The sequence below is a fragment of the Cyprinus carpio genome, chromosome B22, assembly GCF_018340385.1.
Source record: "Cyprinus carpio isolate SPL01 chromosome B22, ASM1834038v1, whole genome shotgun sequence".
NCBI classification, from domain to species: Eukaryota; Metazoa; Chordata; class Actinopteri; order Cypriniformes; family Cyprinidae; genus Cyprinus; species Cyprinus carpio.
In genome coordinates this window covers 21,647,591-21,665,503 of record NC_056618.1, presented here as the reverse complement: position 1 = coordinate 21,665,503, position 17,913 = coordinate 21,647,591, and the positions used below count along the sequence as shown (strand labels likewise).

The 17,913-nt window shown below is 35.2% G+C and overlaps 1 protein-coding gene across 1 annotated transcript in view; it reads left to right on the top strand.

The window, feature by feature from the left end:
- The first annotated feature begins 56 nt into the window (after positions 1-56).
- LOC122141800 (protein phosphatase 1 regulatory subunit 29-like) overlaps positions 57-17,913 on the top strand; it is a 125,537-nt gene continuing 107,680 nt past the window's right edge. Inside the window, exon 1 of the mRNA XM_042749963.1 lies at positions 57-208. The gene's annotated coding sequence lies outside the window, so the exon portion shown is untranslated. The remainder of the gene's footprint in view (positions 209-17,913) is intronic.

The window sequence follows — 17,913 nt, the reverse complement described above, 5'->3', positions numbered from 1 at the left end:
AGATTATCATGCACTGCCCCTTTAAGATGGTCTTGACAGACTGTTGGTTCTGGCCCTTTAAGACCACCTGCCAATCAAATGAATCAAGCAATCAAGTGGGAGGTGGTCATTGTTAACAAACTGAGAGTTCGGTACACCAAACAAACTAGCATAATTCCAGTGTGGATTATAAAATTTAAGGCCTTACCAATCACAACATCTTCCCTGAGTAAGTTTGATTCTTTGTGTTATGTCTGCTGGTGGCTGATTATTACCCTTTGAACTGCTCATGTTTGGGCTGGAGAAGCTGAAAACTTTGAAATATTGGCCTGTATTTGTTTATATGTTGGATTAGTTGAGTATGTACTTGGCTTGACTTGTTTAGTGTTGAAAAGTTTTTGACGAACTTTTGAGTGCACTTTGATCGTGTGGATGGACCTTTGGAAAACTGATTGAATGTTATTTATTAAGCATTTTAATAAGTTTGTTGATGATTGATTGATTGATTGAGTGTTTGACTAGTAACTTAATTTTTTTCTTGCCATCTTCATGTTTTCTTTAACTGGTGGATAGTCTAAATCTACTAGTGCAAATACTTTTTAGTTATTTAGTGTTTATTTATTTTTCTTTACATGTGACGTTATCAGCAGCCAAATCTGAGTAAACATACATTTTTGCTTCAATTACAGAAGCACTGACATGAACCCCACAAGATTTTTTGCTTATCTGATAATCATGCTTGATATGTTTTTATTTATATAAAATATAAAACAAATTAGAATATTATAAAAATATATAACTATCAATTTGCCTTATATTTTATGTAAATTTATATATTTTGAATTAATTTTTTCATTCTATATCTTCTATTTTATTGGCAACATTATGCTCAAACCTGTCAACCTTGAGATGAGTGTGCTATATATATAACTATTACTATAGACATCTTTGCATAAATGCATGCCATTGATCTGTTAAGCATACAGTATGTGTACATATAAATGAAAAATGTCATAGTCGTTTTTTCATCAAGTTCCGATGAACTTTCTACCTCAAAGTATTACAGTATAGTATTAAATGACCCCTTTTACTTGTTTTACACCACAAATTTGGGAAGTTTTCTTTCAGCCCCACAAGTCTTTATGCCTACCTGTGACATTCAGTAGACAAAATCAAGCCAACCAGAGAAGAAGATTTGCAATCTCATTTTCTGCCGTCTGCTCATCGCCTGATCTGTGTGGCCATAAAAGCAGCTGGAGATAATAAAAGCCCCCACATACTCGTATTCATCTTGTAGTCAGACACAGGTAGGTTTATAATGCCACCACAGTACCACAAGAAAGTCCAGCTTTTAAATGCCCTATTAAAATTGTTTATTTTAACTATTATATTACATTATGTGTATTGCAGAATATATTTAAGTGTCAATTTTTTTTTTTCAAGGTAAAATAATATATATTTATTTAATATACAATTATAATAATATATAAATAATGTTATGCTCTTTATTTCAGAAAAGACAATCATATATATATATTTATTTATATTTATATGAGTGCTGCTTTGGGATCAATCATTTTTATTATTATTATTATTATTATTATTTTTTACTAAATTCTGTTATGGTGTAGCTACGAATTTTACCAGCAGGGGCGAACGTGACTATACTCACCAGGCTAACGTTAACCCCTCTTTTTCAAAGACTGTTGTGTAAAGACATCCAGCTGTAGGGAATTGCTCATTCCGAGTGGCTCTATCAGGTTGAGGAGAGAAAGCAGAGGTGACAGAGGGAAAGAGGATGAGGGTGATTGTGTAATTATACTCCACGGGTTCACACGCTCTGCGGCTGCCTGTTTCCTTTCAGTTTAGCCCCTTGGATAATGGCTCTGCTCTGACAGGCCTGTGTATGTGGGCAGGTGGGTTCAGTGGGTGCAGCGTTTTGATGTCGTGTGTGCTGGTCAATGAACGCCCTACAGCTTGATAACAGTATTTATGTGTGTTTGTGTACTTAGCACTGAAAGCTTGAGTTCTCAATAGGCTACATCCATGCGCATGTTTATTTGAGAAGGAAACTGCCAAAAGATGTCTGGGCCATAACTTAAGTTTAAAAAAAGAAATAATTTTTTTTTATAAGAAATTTTTATATGTGTAATATATTTTTATATTTTTTGTGTTGTGTGTGTTATTTTGTGAAGCACACCTTTCATTTTAACCCATGCTGCAATTCCAATTAATGTGTTTATAAATATTAATTTAATCATTTTCAAAAACATTTATTATTATTATTATTATTATTATTATTATTATTATTAATACATTTTTACATTTTCAATATTCATTAAAATGTATAATGTTACAACAAAATAATTGAATGGTTAAAAATGTAAATTATTATTTAATAATTTCTAATAATAATCCAATATTGTTTTTAATAATGTTAATAATGTCAAATTGATTATATATGTTAACATTATTATTATTTATTTATTGAATGGTTTATTTTTTAAATTATTATTAATTTTTTTTTATTTGTTTTTTTTTTTATTTAATAATTTAACTTTAATAATAATAATAAATAATAACTAATAATAATAATCAGATAATAAATAATAATAATATCGGTCTAAGGACATCAGTGGTGACTTACAAACTTTTATTTTCTGATCGACAAAATCTGGGAGACGATCATATCATCCTCGAAAAAATCCAAATCATCAGATGATCCATTGGAAATTATTACACAGACACTCTATCTGTTCCCCTTTAAAACGTTTCTATATGCATGTGTCACCTTCCCCAAATTGCAATTTATGTCCACAAGGGGTACTCGGTACATATTTACATTTTTTTTGGGAATGCTCTGCACTTTCTTCTTTCTGGTCTCAGCTTGCTCATGATATAGCATTCCTATTAGAAAGGGATTTGTGGTTTTGACTCCAGATTTCTTTTCTGTTTTAAATAATTTTTCAACATTGTCACTGTCTCCACAACAGAGAAACTTACTTTTTAGCTGCTCTTACTGCTGCAAAAAAAATGTCAGTTGTTAGGTCCTGGGTTCCTCCCCATTCAATGACCAGACATGTATGGGGCTTATCTTTGCTTGACATTGTTTCTATGGAACATCTACAGCTCGTCTTATTCATGAGAGCAACGACAAAAACTTTTGAAAACCTGGAGTGTTATCTTTGACATTGTTAAATCTTTTGTATCTTCTTTTTGATGTATAATTTATTTTGAATTTGTGTATAATTTGGATTTTAATTTGGTTATCTATTTTATTTAATTATTTATTTATTTTTTTATTTTTTTTGTGCTTGAGTATTGCACTTTGAACTTTTGCAGTATCTTGTTTTTCTCAGGGTGGGTCTGCCTGGTGGGTTGGTGGGTGGAGGGTATGGCCGCAGTCTAGATTGGTGTCTCATAATTTGTATTGTACTGGAATGTCTGCTTAATAAAAACAATTGTTCAAAAAAAAAAAAAAAAAAAAAAAAAAAAAAATAATAATAATAATAATACATATTCATGAAAATTTACAATCAATATAATTTAATGGTTTAAAAAAAACTAAATTATTTCAAAATTTCCAATAATCCAATAATTTTCACTATTATTATTATTATTGTTATTATTTAAATTGTAAATTACATTGTCAGTATTAATTAAAACATTATAATTCAAATAAATTATCATTTTTATTTTAAATTTTGTATTTTCATACATTATTTAGGCTGTAAAGTTTTTTTTTTTTCTCTCCCGATTTTCAATATTCTTAAAAAGTTACTGTCCAAATAATTGAATGGTCCTAAAAATCTAATAATTATAAAATGGTAAAGTAAATTCATAAAAATGTTATAATCCAAATAATTAATTTCCATTTTTCTTTTAAATTTAGTTTTAAATTATTAATTTAAATAATAATAATAATAATAATAATAATAATAATAATAATAATAATAATAATAGTTTATGATTTGGGGTTGAAATTAATTCCTTCTTGAGATTCATCTTTTATTACTGGTGCTTATGGTACATGACTAGACTGCTGTTGCCATGACAACTGAAATTTGATGAACATGTTGACATACCAGAATCTTGATCATATCTGAGTTTTATTGCTCTTCCGGAGCTCATGAGATTTCAATAAAGTTTGTCTAAATTTGAAAGTCTTCAGGAGAAATATAATTACGTTTATAACAACGTCTCAGATTTTTTGCAGACTTTGGTGTTTTGAGAGATTTTTGAGATTCTTCCCAAACTCTAGATACATTAAATACATTAGATTTCCAAGTTCTGTTTCTCGAGAGAAAGATCAGGTATCTCTGCTTTGTCGCTGGCTTGGAGAAATAGTTGAGATATTAAAGCGACCACATTGGTTATTTGTTGTTTAAACTTGCTTTAAAAAGCCTGGTATCTTAAGCATGGTTGTATTGAAAGCACCTTAGCAATGCCACGCTTCACACGGACAAGCTGTGTGGTGCTGCAGCTCTTGGGAATCAATAGCCATCTTGCCTTGAACCTGCATGAACCCCAGCAGCCCCCTACAAAACAATCAATAGGTAAATCAATGCGATCTCAATGAAGACACAAGCTCTCCTTTATGTGAGGGGCCGTTTGTGGCGTAGTGGCCATCAGTTGATGTTGATAATGGAGGGGGCAGTGAGAGGCAGAGTAGAGAGCCGTGGAGTGGCCCTCACTCTCTGAGAGCATGCTGAGGGTTCATCTCTGGAACCGCCCTCCTCTCAACGGCACTCACAGTCCCAGAGACACGCGCCGACTTCGAACCAGACCTTTCTATGAGAGTGAAAAAAAAAAAAAAAAAAAACCCTCAATGTTTCTGTTTATAATCAGCTTATGTTGAACTTTTTTGAATTGTGAGCACATATCTTAAAAATATACACATCCTCAGGGCATTTGTGTTGGGTTTAGGTGAGCCTTTCGTGAGACTTTGTGTTGTGTTAAGATTTTTCATTAATAGCAAAAATGTTAATTAAAATTATTTACAAGGAAAAATAAAACAAATGTTTCATAATATTTATAAATGAAGATTTATATGTATATTTACTTTATAAATAATATTTTTCCAGTTAATTGATAAAAACAAATAAAATTTGATTTGTTTGATATGTAAAAATAGGATATAAATTACATGTGAAATGAAATCGGTTTTTACATTTTATTATTTATACTATCTTTTATTACATGTTTTTATTTAGTTTATAAATATTTAAATTCACATTAAATGTATAAAATATGTTAAGTTCAGATTTTCAATTAATGAAAATAAATGCAATTATAAATGTTATTTAAAAATTTAATTATTATTTCTTAAATTAAACAGAACTTATTGCATATATTATTATTTAATCTTTAAATATTTTAATCTATATTTCACTCATAAAATCTTTTTAGGTTTAGCGTTTTAGCTTTTTTTTAATTGCAGTTGTAATGCAATATAAATTGTTATAAATATGTACATGTGATTTATAATGTTTAGTAATATATACTAATACTAAATATAATAAATTAATATTTATATCTATATATGGCGGGGTGTATATATATATTATATATATATATATATATATATATATCTGATTTATTTATTTATTTATTTATTTATTTATTTATTTATTTATTTATAATATTTACCACTTTATAAAACACATTTTAAGGGTTTAAAACCAAATAAAGCAACAACACACACAAAAAAAATTGTGTAATAACATGAAGTTGTGAAATTCTTTTTTTATTGATGCCAAAACCATTATATATGCACACATTGCACCTCATTCGTGAAACATGCTAAACAGATTTCTGTGTAATTCGTAAAACTAATTTTGCGTAAATTGCTATTAAATTTAATTGCGTCTATTTACAACCGATTTACGCAAATTTGTTCTGCTCATGTTTAATAGATGAGACCCAATAAATAAAATGTCAGACTGCAGATCGATTTCAAACCAAGTTTTTCTTAAACCTGTTAATGACATTTTCTTGATTAAAGAGCACTCTTTAAGGTGATCACATGACTTATTGGTTTATTAAGCCGAATCAGTGTGAGATTGTGTGTAATGACTCTCGACTGGTTACTTAATGATCACATGTTCTTTTGTTAGAAGAATGATGTAATAAAAACCGATATGTGTGTAAGTGTGGATGTGTATAACTCTACTGTGAGTTTTTGTTGTTTTTTTCTAAGGGGAAAGTTAAATTGGGGACCTTGTGCAACAACAACAACAACAAAGCCTGACCGTATTGCCTCTATAAACCCATCCAGAGGCTTTTTGTGCTCTTCTAGAGAACAGAATAGCTCCTGTTCCATCTGATAGCCCTCCACAGAGAGATAGCAAGTGCAGGACTGCCAATCACCTTCACTCTGAAACTCTTTCTGTTGCCTGAAATGGGACTTTTCCTGTTTTCTCAAGCCAGATAGAAGAAGCAGAGGTCATTTCTTCAGCACTGACCCTCTAACCCTTGTTCCAATTAATTCTGGACAAACCGTGATGTAGAAGTAGTCCTCCAAAGCGGGAATCTTAGGCCTCAGAAACAAAAAATACGACTCTGTGAGAGCAAAAGGACTGATTTTTATTTTTATTTTTTGGCATGGATGTCACACAAACACATGGCTGTCATAATGTATTTTCTTCTGTCTCTTCAAGGGGACTCACAGTGACTCGGTTCATGCTGTCTTTGTCCCTGTCCCTGTAGGGTCAATACTGTGGTTTTAACCCTGAAGCTCAGGATTTGACGCTCACGCCATAACTTGGCACGCCATAACTTGGCACTGTAGATTAATAGGGAACGTTAGCAACAATTGCAGCTAAAGGAGAAGATGAGGCTGAGGGGGAAAGGATGGAGGGAAGCAGTTTAGGTGAATTTCAGGAAGGAAGAATTCCCAGACAGATGGTGAGAGGGGAGGAAGGGGAGATCCCATCGTCATAAAACAAAACAGTGAGTCATCTCTCAGTACAGAGCCTGCAGTACCTCTACTAACCACCAGGGTGCAGCACATCATCACTAAAAATATAATGATTATCTTAAAATCCATGTATTTGTTAAAAATAAAACGATATGTAGATGGATTTCAACTGCATGATAAGCCAAACTAGACCACTTGGAATGTACAATCAGCAAGAGGATCCATATCTCAAGTCCTTGCTTCCTGCTAATGGACCATGACACTAAAAGTAATGTGTTTACAGACCTGTCAGTTGCATTTTGCTTAAGTGTCAGGAATCAGCTCTTTGCTTTTGGCCTTCTCCTGGAAAATGTGACAGCTTGATTCAAAGGTACGTTTGGGATGGCCGGTTAGCACGCCGTAATTCCCTTCGTTGACAAAGCTTTTAACCTCGATGACCGGCTGACATAAAACATCAGTAAGAAATCTGACCTCCAACACATTGAATCACCATCAGCACATCGTTCCCCAGGTGTGACATAACCATATCTGTCAAAACATATGCTGCTTGTGATGGATGGCCTTGGTTGGATGAAAGACACTTACAGAGATATGAAACGGCATTTGCAGGCCATTTTACTGCTGTAATTGGAGATATTTCAAAACTTTGATTCTTTAAAGATAAAAAACAAAACAAAACAAATCTGAGGTTTAGATATAATAATTTGTTCTGATGAATTGTGTACAGTAAGAACTGGAGCACATATGTACAAAACAGCTTTCATTTGGGTTGAATTCATTAGCGTTAATTTTGACTTGTGACGAAGTGACTGCATTGTGGTTCAGGCTAAAATAATGCTAGTATTGCTATTCTTGTGAAACAGATTGTTCAGAACCGTGTGTGTGCTGAATTATTTGCCATAGCATGTGGTTCATTCTTCAGGGGCCTAGCAGAACTGTTGCAATGTTTTCTCTCAGATTAGTGGTTTGTGTTAGTATTGCAAATTAAGGCGCAACAGTTTGTTAACATAGCACTACTTTCCCTGTTGGTCCTCCATGTCAGATCTCAAGTCTGTCTCAATTAACAAATCATTTAAGTGTGAATGATAATTACACACTGCTCTCAGGCCAGTGACTAAGTGGGGATCTGCACAAGGAGATTTCAAGTCACTGCATTATGAACACTTGACCCTGTTTATGTTCGCACAATATAATATTCGTTATGTGTGAGTTCTGTGAGCAAGCACAAAAGGAAATTCTGTCACCTCTGTGTTGTTACAAATCTGTATGCTGCTGTTTGTTCTGTGGAAAACAAATGCAGATATTTTTCATGCATAGGGGTTTTTTTTTAACCCATGAGAGTCCATAGTGACTACTACTTCAAGTTTCAACGGCACTAAAAGGACAATGAAAGTAATCCTTGCTATAGCTTTGTATGAGGAAGAGACATTTACAACATAAAAGCTGTGACACGAAGGACCAACAGGTATCAGATGCTAAGCTAACAAATCGTTATGCTTAAAACACAAAACACTCATCTTGGAGAAAAATTTTGTGAAAAAATACTTTTTGACCCCCAAAGATTGATCCATACTCTTTGGCAATTAGTATTATTAGGTTTTCTTTCAAGCACCCATTTCACAAACTCCGCGATTTAGCTTTATATTAGTGTATTAAAATCAAATATAAAATGACCACTGTCACTGCACAAAAACCAGGACCCAGGTTTGGTGTATGATTGACTGACTAGTCGCATAGGAGTTTGATTGACAGGCAATCTGACCAATCATAACGCCAAATCTAGGGCTGTGCAATTAATCGCATATGATTGTCATGCGCATCTCATCAGTAAAGCCTAGTAGTAAATCTCCATCACTTGCTTTCAGATGGAGCAGCATTTACTACATTTACTATTTACTAGAGCCATAGTTCACTGACAATTAGGCAATATCACGTTCATAATCGCAGATGAATCGCCTAGCTTGTCAGTGAACAAAGGCTCTGTGTAGTGAATGCTGCTCAATCTGAAAGCAGGTGATGGTAATTTACTACTAATCATGGGACTGGCTTTACTGACAAGATGCGCATGACAATCACATGCGATTAATTACACAGCCCTAGCCAAATCTGCCATTTTTGTCTGATAAACAAACCAGACCGGAGAGTAGATTAACGTTGGTGGACTTGAAATTGAAAAATGGTGTATTGACGTCTTTCCGCGGTTGAAACATTATACCTTCTGATGTTCATTAATGTTTATTTTGTGCTATAACTAGTAAAAGAGGAAGAGGTAATCAGTTCAAGTGCCGTTTGAACTGAGGCACCAGAGTGATCTATCATGACATATTAATGGACCACAAATGGTATTTATTGTTTGAATTTCTTACAAAATGACAAAAGCTGAGACTTTGTTTCATACAAAAAGTAGCCTGCTCTGTCTTGTCTGTTGGCGTGTTGTCAGTGTGTTCTTTGGTCCGGGGGGTCTTTCCGAATGGTCAATTGTCATTTTTAGTTTTAAATTCATTTAAAGCTGATTTGAGGTCCTCATTTTGAGCCCAAATTCCCTTGACAAGCAGAGACATAAAAACTGGTTTTATCCTACCGTACAAGAACAGCTTCACTAGGCAATCTCTACATGTTCTAGAACAGAAGCAGTCTACAACCGTAAAAGATACAAATGTGTGCATTAACCTGAATGCCACACACATCCTTAAGGTCTCAGAACCTCACAGCAAAAAGTATGGATGAATGTCAAGCTCGTTCATTGATATTCCAGATCTTTCTTGTTCTTCACCCCAGAATTCCCACATTTCTCTTCCTCTCATGGTGTGAAGATTAATCACACTTGACATCTCATTTTCCGACTGTGGCTTTTTGTAGAATCTGTTCGGTCGGCCGGAGAGATTGTGAATGTTCCAATATACTTTAGAACTTCTAAACACTACGTGCATCATCCTCCTCTGATCCGAGCCTTCACCTTCTGGGTAACGTGATGATCTCATTTGGATCAAGTCAATACCTAGTACAAATTGGTACGATAGATTCTGATACTCTATTTATAGGATGCAAATGCAAAACTATGCTGGTTTTCAGAATTTGAAGTTCTGATTACATTTCCGTTTCCAGTTTTTGCATGCATCATTTTATTTGCACTGTTTATCTGTCACACTCAATTTATGGCTGAGGTGTTCATGCGAGACATAGATGGACAGGTTGGATAGATAGAAAGAATTTGTATTTGTATTGTATTTGTATCTCATTCAGTTTTGGCATGTGACTCGCCTTGCATCGCTGCTGTGCTCCGTTACCATGGAAACATGCAGGAGCGCCAATGTGAGCGAAGAACGAAAGCTAGTGAGAGAGAGAGAGAGAGAAAGCAATCCCGCCTTTTGGTGCTTTCTCCTGCATCTGAGTTATCAACAGCCCCTCTAGCACTTGGCAAATTAAAACACATTTTATCTGCCACAAAAATCTACAATGAGCCACTAAAACTCAGAACTACTCCTCTCATTCTCTCATTCCACCTCAATTCACTGAACCATACTGCCTTGGCTAGTTTGGAAGGTAAAAAATGCCATTGACAGTAAAGAATTGTTTGCTTTGCCTTTCAGAACCTCCTACTACATGTTTTTATTTTTTTTGGCTGGGAACTTCTGCAACTGATGATTCAAATTTTTTTCCAAGGAGACCAAGTTAGTGTCGCTTTAAGCTATAGGTGGTTCTTGCCCACTGGTTTCAATCTGTAAGTTTTCTTTAGCCAGTGTCATGGTTCAGTCAACAGGAGCCAGTGTACGTGCTGGCCTAAACTTCTTCTGTTGATTGTGCTAGCTAAACCTGTAGCAATTTGCCCCCAGCGGGTCTGTCTCTGTCCCAGATGTTGAGGATTAGCAGTATGACTTGAGTTGTGGTGACCGTAAGACTCATTTTTTAAGAACTTGGGTTATTAATTATTCTCGAATGTCAGGAAGGGAAAATGCCAGACTGGTAATCCGAAACTAATGGGTTTAAACTGCAAAGTGGTGATTCATGATTTACAGCCATTGTGCCTTTGAGCAAGGTGCCCCAGGTTGGACAATTGCCCTTGTAGTAAAAGTGTACTGTAAGTTGTTTCAGATAACTGTTTAAACAAATAAAAATTGTCCAATTTCACTACATTGAAGGTCCAACATGTATTTGTTGCAGTCATTTTTATCACAGCTTTCTATGACCCATAAGCTAATTCCCATCTTGCTAACCCACCTTCTTCAAAAAAAGCAAAGTCTCACTTTCCATAAAGTGTCTTTGTCCAGGTGAATAGATTAATTATTGCCTGCTGTAAATTCAAGTGCCTGTCCATTGGTTTTTTGACTAGAGGGCATTACATTGTCCCAAACAGCATACTTAATGCAATGCTGTAGCCTTCGTTTTCACAAGTCCTTAAGTTTGTAGGGTATCCCATTTGTTATTTTCTGATTCAAAAGGGTGCTCACAAGTGCTCATGCTGTGCTCCCTTAGTGCAGAACTTTTGGTGGAATATTTCCCAACCATCCATGCAGTATTGCATCACCTAAGAGTGGGTGCAGAGGGAGACTGGTGTTGAGAGTGGTATCTTGGATAGGGCTGTATTTAATCAGTTGAGTGATGGGGCATTTGGTTTGTTGAATCAATAGTAAATGTATTTGTGTCTCCGTGCATATGTGTGTTTGCAATGGCTCATTTGGCAAACCTGGGTCTCATCTGGCATATTCCAGATTACCTGTGACTCCTGAGATAACCGAGAGACTCTTGCAATCCATCACCTGCCGACAAGGCCTTGTCTGAAAGTTGGAGGGAACGAAGGAGAGAGGAAAACTGACAAATGAGAAAAGGGAAATGGCATTGAGGGACATGCAATGGTGGAATAAAATTCTTTCTCGTTTTCTCACAGGAAACAGGTCTTGAAAAGATAACTCTAAAATACTGGCGTAAAATGACACTGCTGTAATGATGATGATAATTGTGAAGCTGGGATAATTGAGGACATTCTCTTACTGGATAGATATTGACCACATTAGTGCTTGCAGTGGAGATGTGCTTTAATTAGACTCAATTAATCCCCATTTGGTCTCGGAGGATGGAGGCAAATAGCAATTTTCAGAGCATAAGCCCCTTTACCTGCTCACAGCTCAATAGATGATATACCCTGTTTAGTGGCTTGTCCAGTGGCACTGAGCAAATGTGAAAATTACAAGCCCATAATCCTTTGAATGGAGCTCTCTGAGTCTTTGATTACTAGTGGCGACACTGTCAGTGTGTGTGAGACTTACAACACTGGAGGGACTGTAACTTCAATAAGAACTGTGAGTTCACCGACTTTAACAGTGTATTTTGGAGGTAAAACTTTTTCCCTCAAGGACAATGCTTCTCCTCTTCAGTTTTATTTTGTATTAGAGAGCCATACATGCCATAACACTTCAACACAATGTCCAACTAATATCCTCATACATCAGGGTGGCTGTTTTTAGTAGGGTTGGTATATATTTATCCCCTGATACAGATTTATAGTGTAAACTGGTGCATCTGGGATCAGTATTATTCAAGTTTTTCTATCATGCCTTTATCAACTGTCTCACTAATCTCAAATTCAGACATCAACACTACTTCTGGGAGGTAAGGTGCATATGTTTTGTTGAGTCCACCAGGATTGTAAAGCCATTTTTATAAGTTCTCAAGACTCTCAATGTGTGAAAAATTACTAGTTGGTGGATTTGCCAATCTTTGCAAGTGACACGGCTCACTTAGTGACCTAGATGAGATAAGATATGACCAAAACAGAAATCCCTTTAGTAATTCTTTATGTAAGTGTAAGACCTATTTGTGTAGTAATATTGTATTCATTTAGCATGCAAGAAAACCGGGTTTCAAATCCCAACTTGATGTAACAGAAAGATAAGGTTTGATTGGATCCACTTGACTCAGAAATCTGAGGGGGCACAAGCATCTCACCATCACTCTGAAAATGAAAGGTCTTGTCTGCAGATATGCAAATTGCTGCAGCATAAGTGTCTTCACAAACATGCATGTCCATTTTGGTGCATCTGTTTGCTTGCTGTCAATATTTAATGTACATCCATAAGTGATATCCTCCTCAATTCGGAGCGCTAGACACATCATGCAGAATTCTCCTTATTTTCTCTTACGTCCTATCAGTCTTTTAGTCAAAGCTGAAATAAGATTAGACCTATCTCATTTCTGCCTGCCTTTATCCTCAACACTTTATAGCAGTCTTTTGGTTTTTTTATGCAAACGAATAGTTAAATGGTAAACAGATCAGGCTCAAAACAGAGCCTGACTTCAGACCTCCATTATGTGGGTAGATTTTTTTTTTTTTTTTTTTGTGGCTGCAAGCATTTCCGTGTGTGAGCGTGAGGGTGTGTTGGAGAGAATGAGAGAGAGAAACAAAGGAAAGGGAGCAATGCACGCCGCCTGTCTTTCTCGCTCTTTATGTAAATTAGGACATTTAAAACGGAAAAATATTTCTGCAAATGTTGTATTGCTTTGGTTATTTGAGTTTTCTCAGTGAATTTCGTAGGGTTGGGAACCGAGAACCGGTTCTTATTCAGAACCAGTTCTGTTTTTTGAAAAGAACCGGAACCTTGAGCAATTTCTAAGTTTCGGTTCTGGTGCGACACATGACCAAGATGTGTGAGCAGCCTTGCGCCGGTGTTTCCTGTAAAGAATATCACAATCCAAATAACAGAAATGCTGCCCTGCCTCTTTAATTACTGACTGAGCACATTGTTTCCATGATGCGCACTCCACAGAGGCGCCGCGCAGCGTCTTTAACTGCTGAACACATCGTTTTCCACCACTGTACGCGCACTCGCGCCTTTGATAGCTGTGCACGTCGTTTTGTCTGACTATGCATGTACCAGCAGCATGCAGCACCTGCCGCCACTAAATTACATTACATTTGTCACATATTGTCATTAATATACATAATGACTTCAACTTGGACCACTAAATAAATAAACTGATATTGTTATGCAAGTATGAGGGTTAGATTATTTAGTGTACAGGTCATTTCAAAAGTGATAAACAGAGTGATAGAAAATATTTATTTTCATGCATTTTAAATGTTTATAAATGTGGAAACCACTGCATCACACCATCTACCGACTGCATTATTATTTGTAAAATAGGGGCTTTATGGAGTGTGTGTGTATACATGGTTATAAGTATAACAGTTTATTTCATTAATTTGGGGAAATGAGCAAGTGTCTTAGCCCTCAAGGGACTAATTGGCAAACCAGCTTATTCCTGCTTGAAAAACAAAATGTTATTGATAGTGTAAAAAACATCAACTTTGAAGCACATGCTGATTGATGGACTAGCATTACTCAACATTACTTACTACCTTCCAGCAACACTACATTAAATGAAGGTAAATTAGTAAAAAAACATAATAGTTAATTTAAATGGAACTGGAATCGGAACTGGAAAATTTCTAACGATACCCAACCCTACTTATGAAGAGTTGAGAGCTGTATATTGTAATATATGTTGAATTTAGACATTGCCAACCTTTAAATTAAGTTGACAGTAAATAATAAACATTATTGAGCATTGAGTAGGTGAGTTTTCTTTTCTTTTTTTCTTACCACTATTTTTTTAATAGTTGTTTAATGATTTTAATGGAAATGGAACCGTTAGGCGGAACCGGAATATTTCTAACGATTCCCAACCCTAGTATTTACTGTATGCAAGATTCTGGGTTTGTTTAGGTTTTATAAATTTTGTAAACTGCATTTAGACTACTAAAATGGACAATTATAAAAATATAGCCTATTTAACCCTTAATCAGTCCTTGGGGTCCAGCTGACCCCATTGAAAGATTACTTCATTTTTAAAAAGTGTTCCCTTCATCTCAGGGGCATGAGACTCTGTGACTTTTCCTAAATCTGTTTTACCATGCACACAATCTGGGCTTGATTTGGTTGTTCTAACGGTGTGTAAAAAAATAAAAATAAAAAATAATAAAATAAAAAAAATACAGTTTAAGGTCCTTGGGTTCCGACTGACCCTACATTGAAAATGAATGGGAAAATTTAAAACATTATTTTTTTTTTAATCATTTCATTTGTCAAAAATAAACAAATAAATCCAGTATAAATCTTTCTACATTTAAATAAAGGTCTGGTCCTAGACCATAAACACAAAGTGGAATGAACCTTCTATCTCATACACACACACACACACACACACACACACACACACACACACACACGTGTAAGACTTCAACAGAGAGCATTTTTATAGAAATTGGCAAATAAAATCAACAAAACTGGCATAAATCTGAAAAATGTCCATACATAAATGAAAGACTAATACTAGAGCACAAAGGCAACATGGAACAAGCATGTTCACTCTCTCTCTCTCTCTCTCTCTCTCTCTCTCTCACACACACATGCAGGTGTCTGGGGCATTTTTTAGATTTTGGCAAATAAAATCAGACATGCACAACATTGTGAAGGGGTAGACATAACACACCACACCACGCACACACACACAGAGAGAGAGAGAGAGAGAGAGAGAGAGAGAGAGAGAGTTTTATTGTTCTGTGAACTCTTTACTCCTGTTCATTACTGTTTATTGGTGCTGTTGTTTTGTTTGGTATTGTGTCGGTTTTATTTACTTTTCAAAATTAATCTCTTGTTCTAAAAAATAAATCATCTGTGATAAATAATTTGCTGAAATAAATAGTATGTGATTACAGTCATGTCTTTTAGTGGTTACTTGTAACATTTTTGCAAATTTATGTATAATCATTTGCAAAAGAAAACAATTCAAAATATATCAGACAACAACAAAAATACAGAGTTTGAATGTATTTTAGAATGTTTAAATATATATTCACAAAATATATATCATAAAGTTGTGAGTCCCTATTGACCTCTGCTTGATATGTGGTCATTGCACTTTCTTTCTTTAACTATAATTCCCAAAGTTTTTCCACAGACAGATGGGAGTATTCTATCCCTAACACATAGAGCAATTTCCAAATACTATTTTAGATTTAAATTTAGATTTAATTAAGGTCATCATTAAAGTGATTCATGGCATAGTTAAGTAATTGTGCAGTAAATAGGTAAAAAACTACCAAATATCCACAAAAATACAGCATAAATGCATAGTTGAAGCAAAAAAAAAAGAAAAAAAAGATATATAGTTTATCATATAAAAAATGTATATTTCCTTAAGCAATCGCTCTGTAAAAGTTTGGAGTAAACCCTCATTAAGGGACAATTAAGGGTTAATGAAATGTGATGATACTTTTTTTAAATTTATGTCTGCATGTATGTTATTAATTTAATACTGGTAGGGCTGCACGATTAATCAAAATTAAATCACAAAGGCCATAAATTGCGATTAGGTAGAAGCTGCAATTGTCATGCATCAGTAGTTAATCTCCATTCGAAGGCCAGAGGTTTACAACTAATCACAGAACTGACTTTACTGACAAGATATGCATGCCAATCACATTCGATTAATCGTGCAGCCCTAACTACTGGTTTCGATTAGGTCAAAGTAGGAGGTTATTTAATATGCATATTTCAAATTAAGTGTAAAGGTCTTTGTTTCCTGAAACAATCTGAAAGAGTTGCAATGCCCACCTGTTCCACCCCAGACAAGAAGAACATCCATTCCTTTAAATGACTCTATCTTTACCTTCATGCTGACACTTCATTTGTCACTCATGCTGAGCAACATGACCATGTCTGCAAAGGTCACCAAAGGCTTTAAACATTCTCATTGCCCCATGAAAGAGCCTGCTTCCCTCAGTTTTAAGTGGTAGATAAATTGAATCAATGACTGCCCATGCATCTTTAGATAATCAAGTTCGAAAGGATCCCTGACGGAGGGATAAAAATAGATCCTGGGCCATTAAGTTGTGCAGTAATAGCACAACTGCAGCCAATACACCAAGCCCTGGGGAGATTCAAAACGAAGGCCAGGGGTTTATTAACAAGAAACAATTACAAGAAAACAGAAATGTCCAATATTCCAAATTTAGATTCTTGTTGCCATGGTGTATGATTCATGTAAGACAAAGGTAGACTAAAGATAAACGCATGAGTTTTATGATTCAATGTGTAAAAAGTAGTTTTAATACAGAGAATTAACATTACTGTTAAATATCTCTCTTGTCAGTTCTAATCACACCTGAGGATCCAGTTTGGGCTTTTGTTAGGATAAACTAGACGTGCTTTTGATTTCTTAAATAGCATTGCATATCATGTGCGATTTTACTTAACATACCCTCCCCAAATATCTTAATTGCTTTAAGAAGGAATCATTAGTTTCTAGACTAGAAAGGAAAAGGGAGGGAGATGGTTTAAGTGAGATTATGTAAGCCAACAATTTTCCCAAGCAAGTGAGGGAGAAAGCTATCCTTTCATCTCAATGGGAGTTGCTTGGCAGATGGAGAACCCCTCGAAAGGACCCGCCAAAATTTAAAGTCCAATTATCTACAACTCTTAAGATCTGACAGGTTATATGATCTTTATTAGAGTTAAGCATTTACCATCTAACTACGTTCCTACCGAGAAGCAGTGGGATTTTACCATCAACAAGTTTCTTCCTTGCATGCTAGTGGTGCCATTGGGATAAATGACTGTTGAGCCAAGGGGCAAAGAGCGGCTCGCCAAACCCAGATCAACCCCAATCAACTTAAACTGGGGTCGATGCTATGAAGTATATGGATGGGACTCTCCTTCCTCCACACTATCGGTCTTAAAAGAGTGGCTATTTGTCTTAAAGAGGGGATCATTTGTCTGTGCTTGGCCCTATTTTGTGGAGCAGGGTAGTGAGGCAACAACTGAGGAGATCGGTTTGAGGATTAACATGGTAAAACTAAAAAAAAAAAAACAGAGGCTGACAGGGCTCTTTAAGATCTCTATAATAGGAAAAAAAAACATGCAGTCAGATGTAACAGCTTAAAAATATTTTGCATGAAGAGACTGTCAGACTGGTAAAATGGCTGCAGACAGAGGCAAGTTAAAGTAAAACAAGCTCCT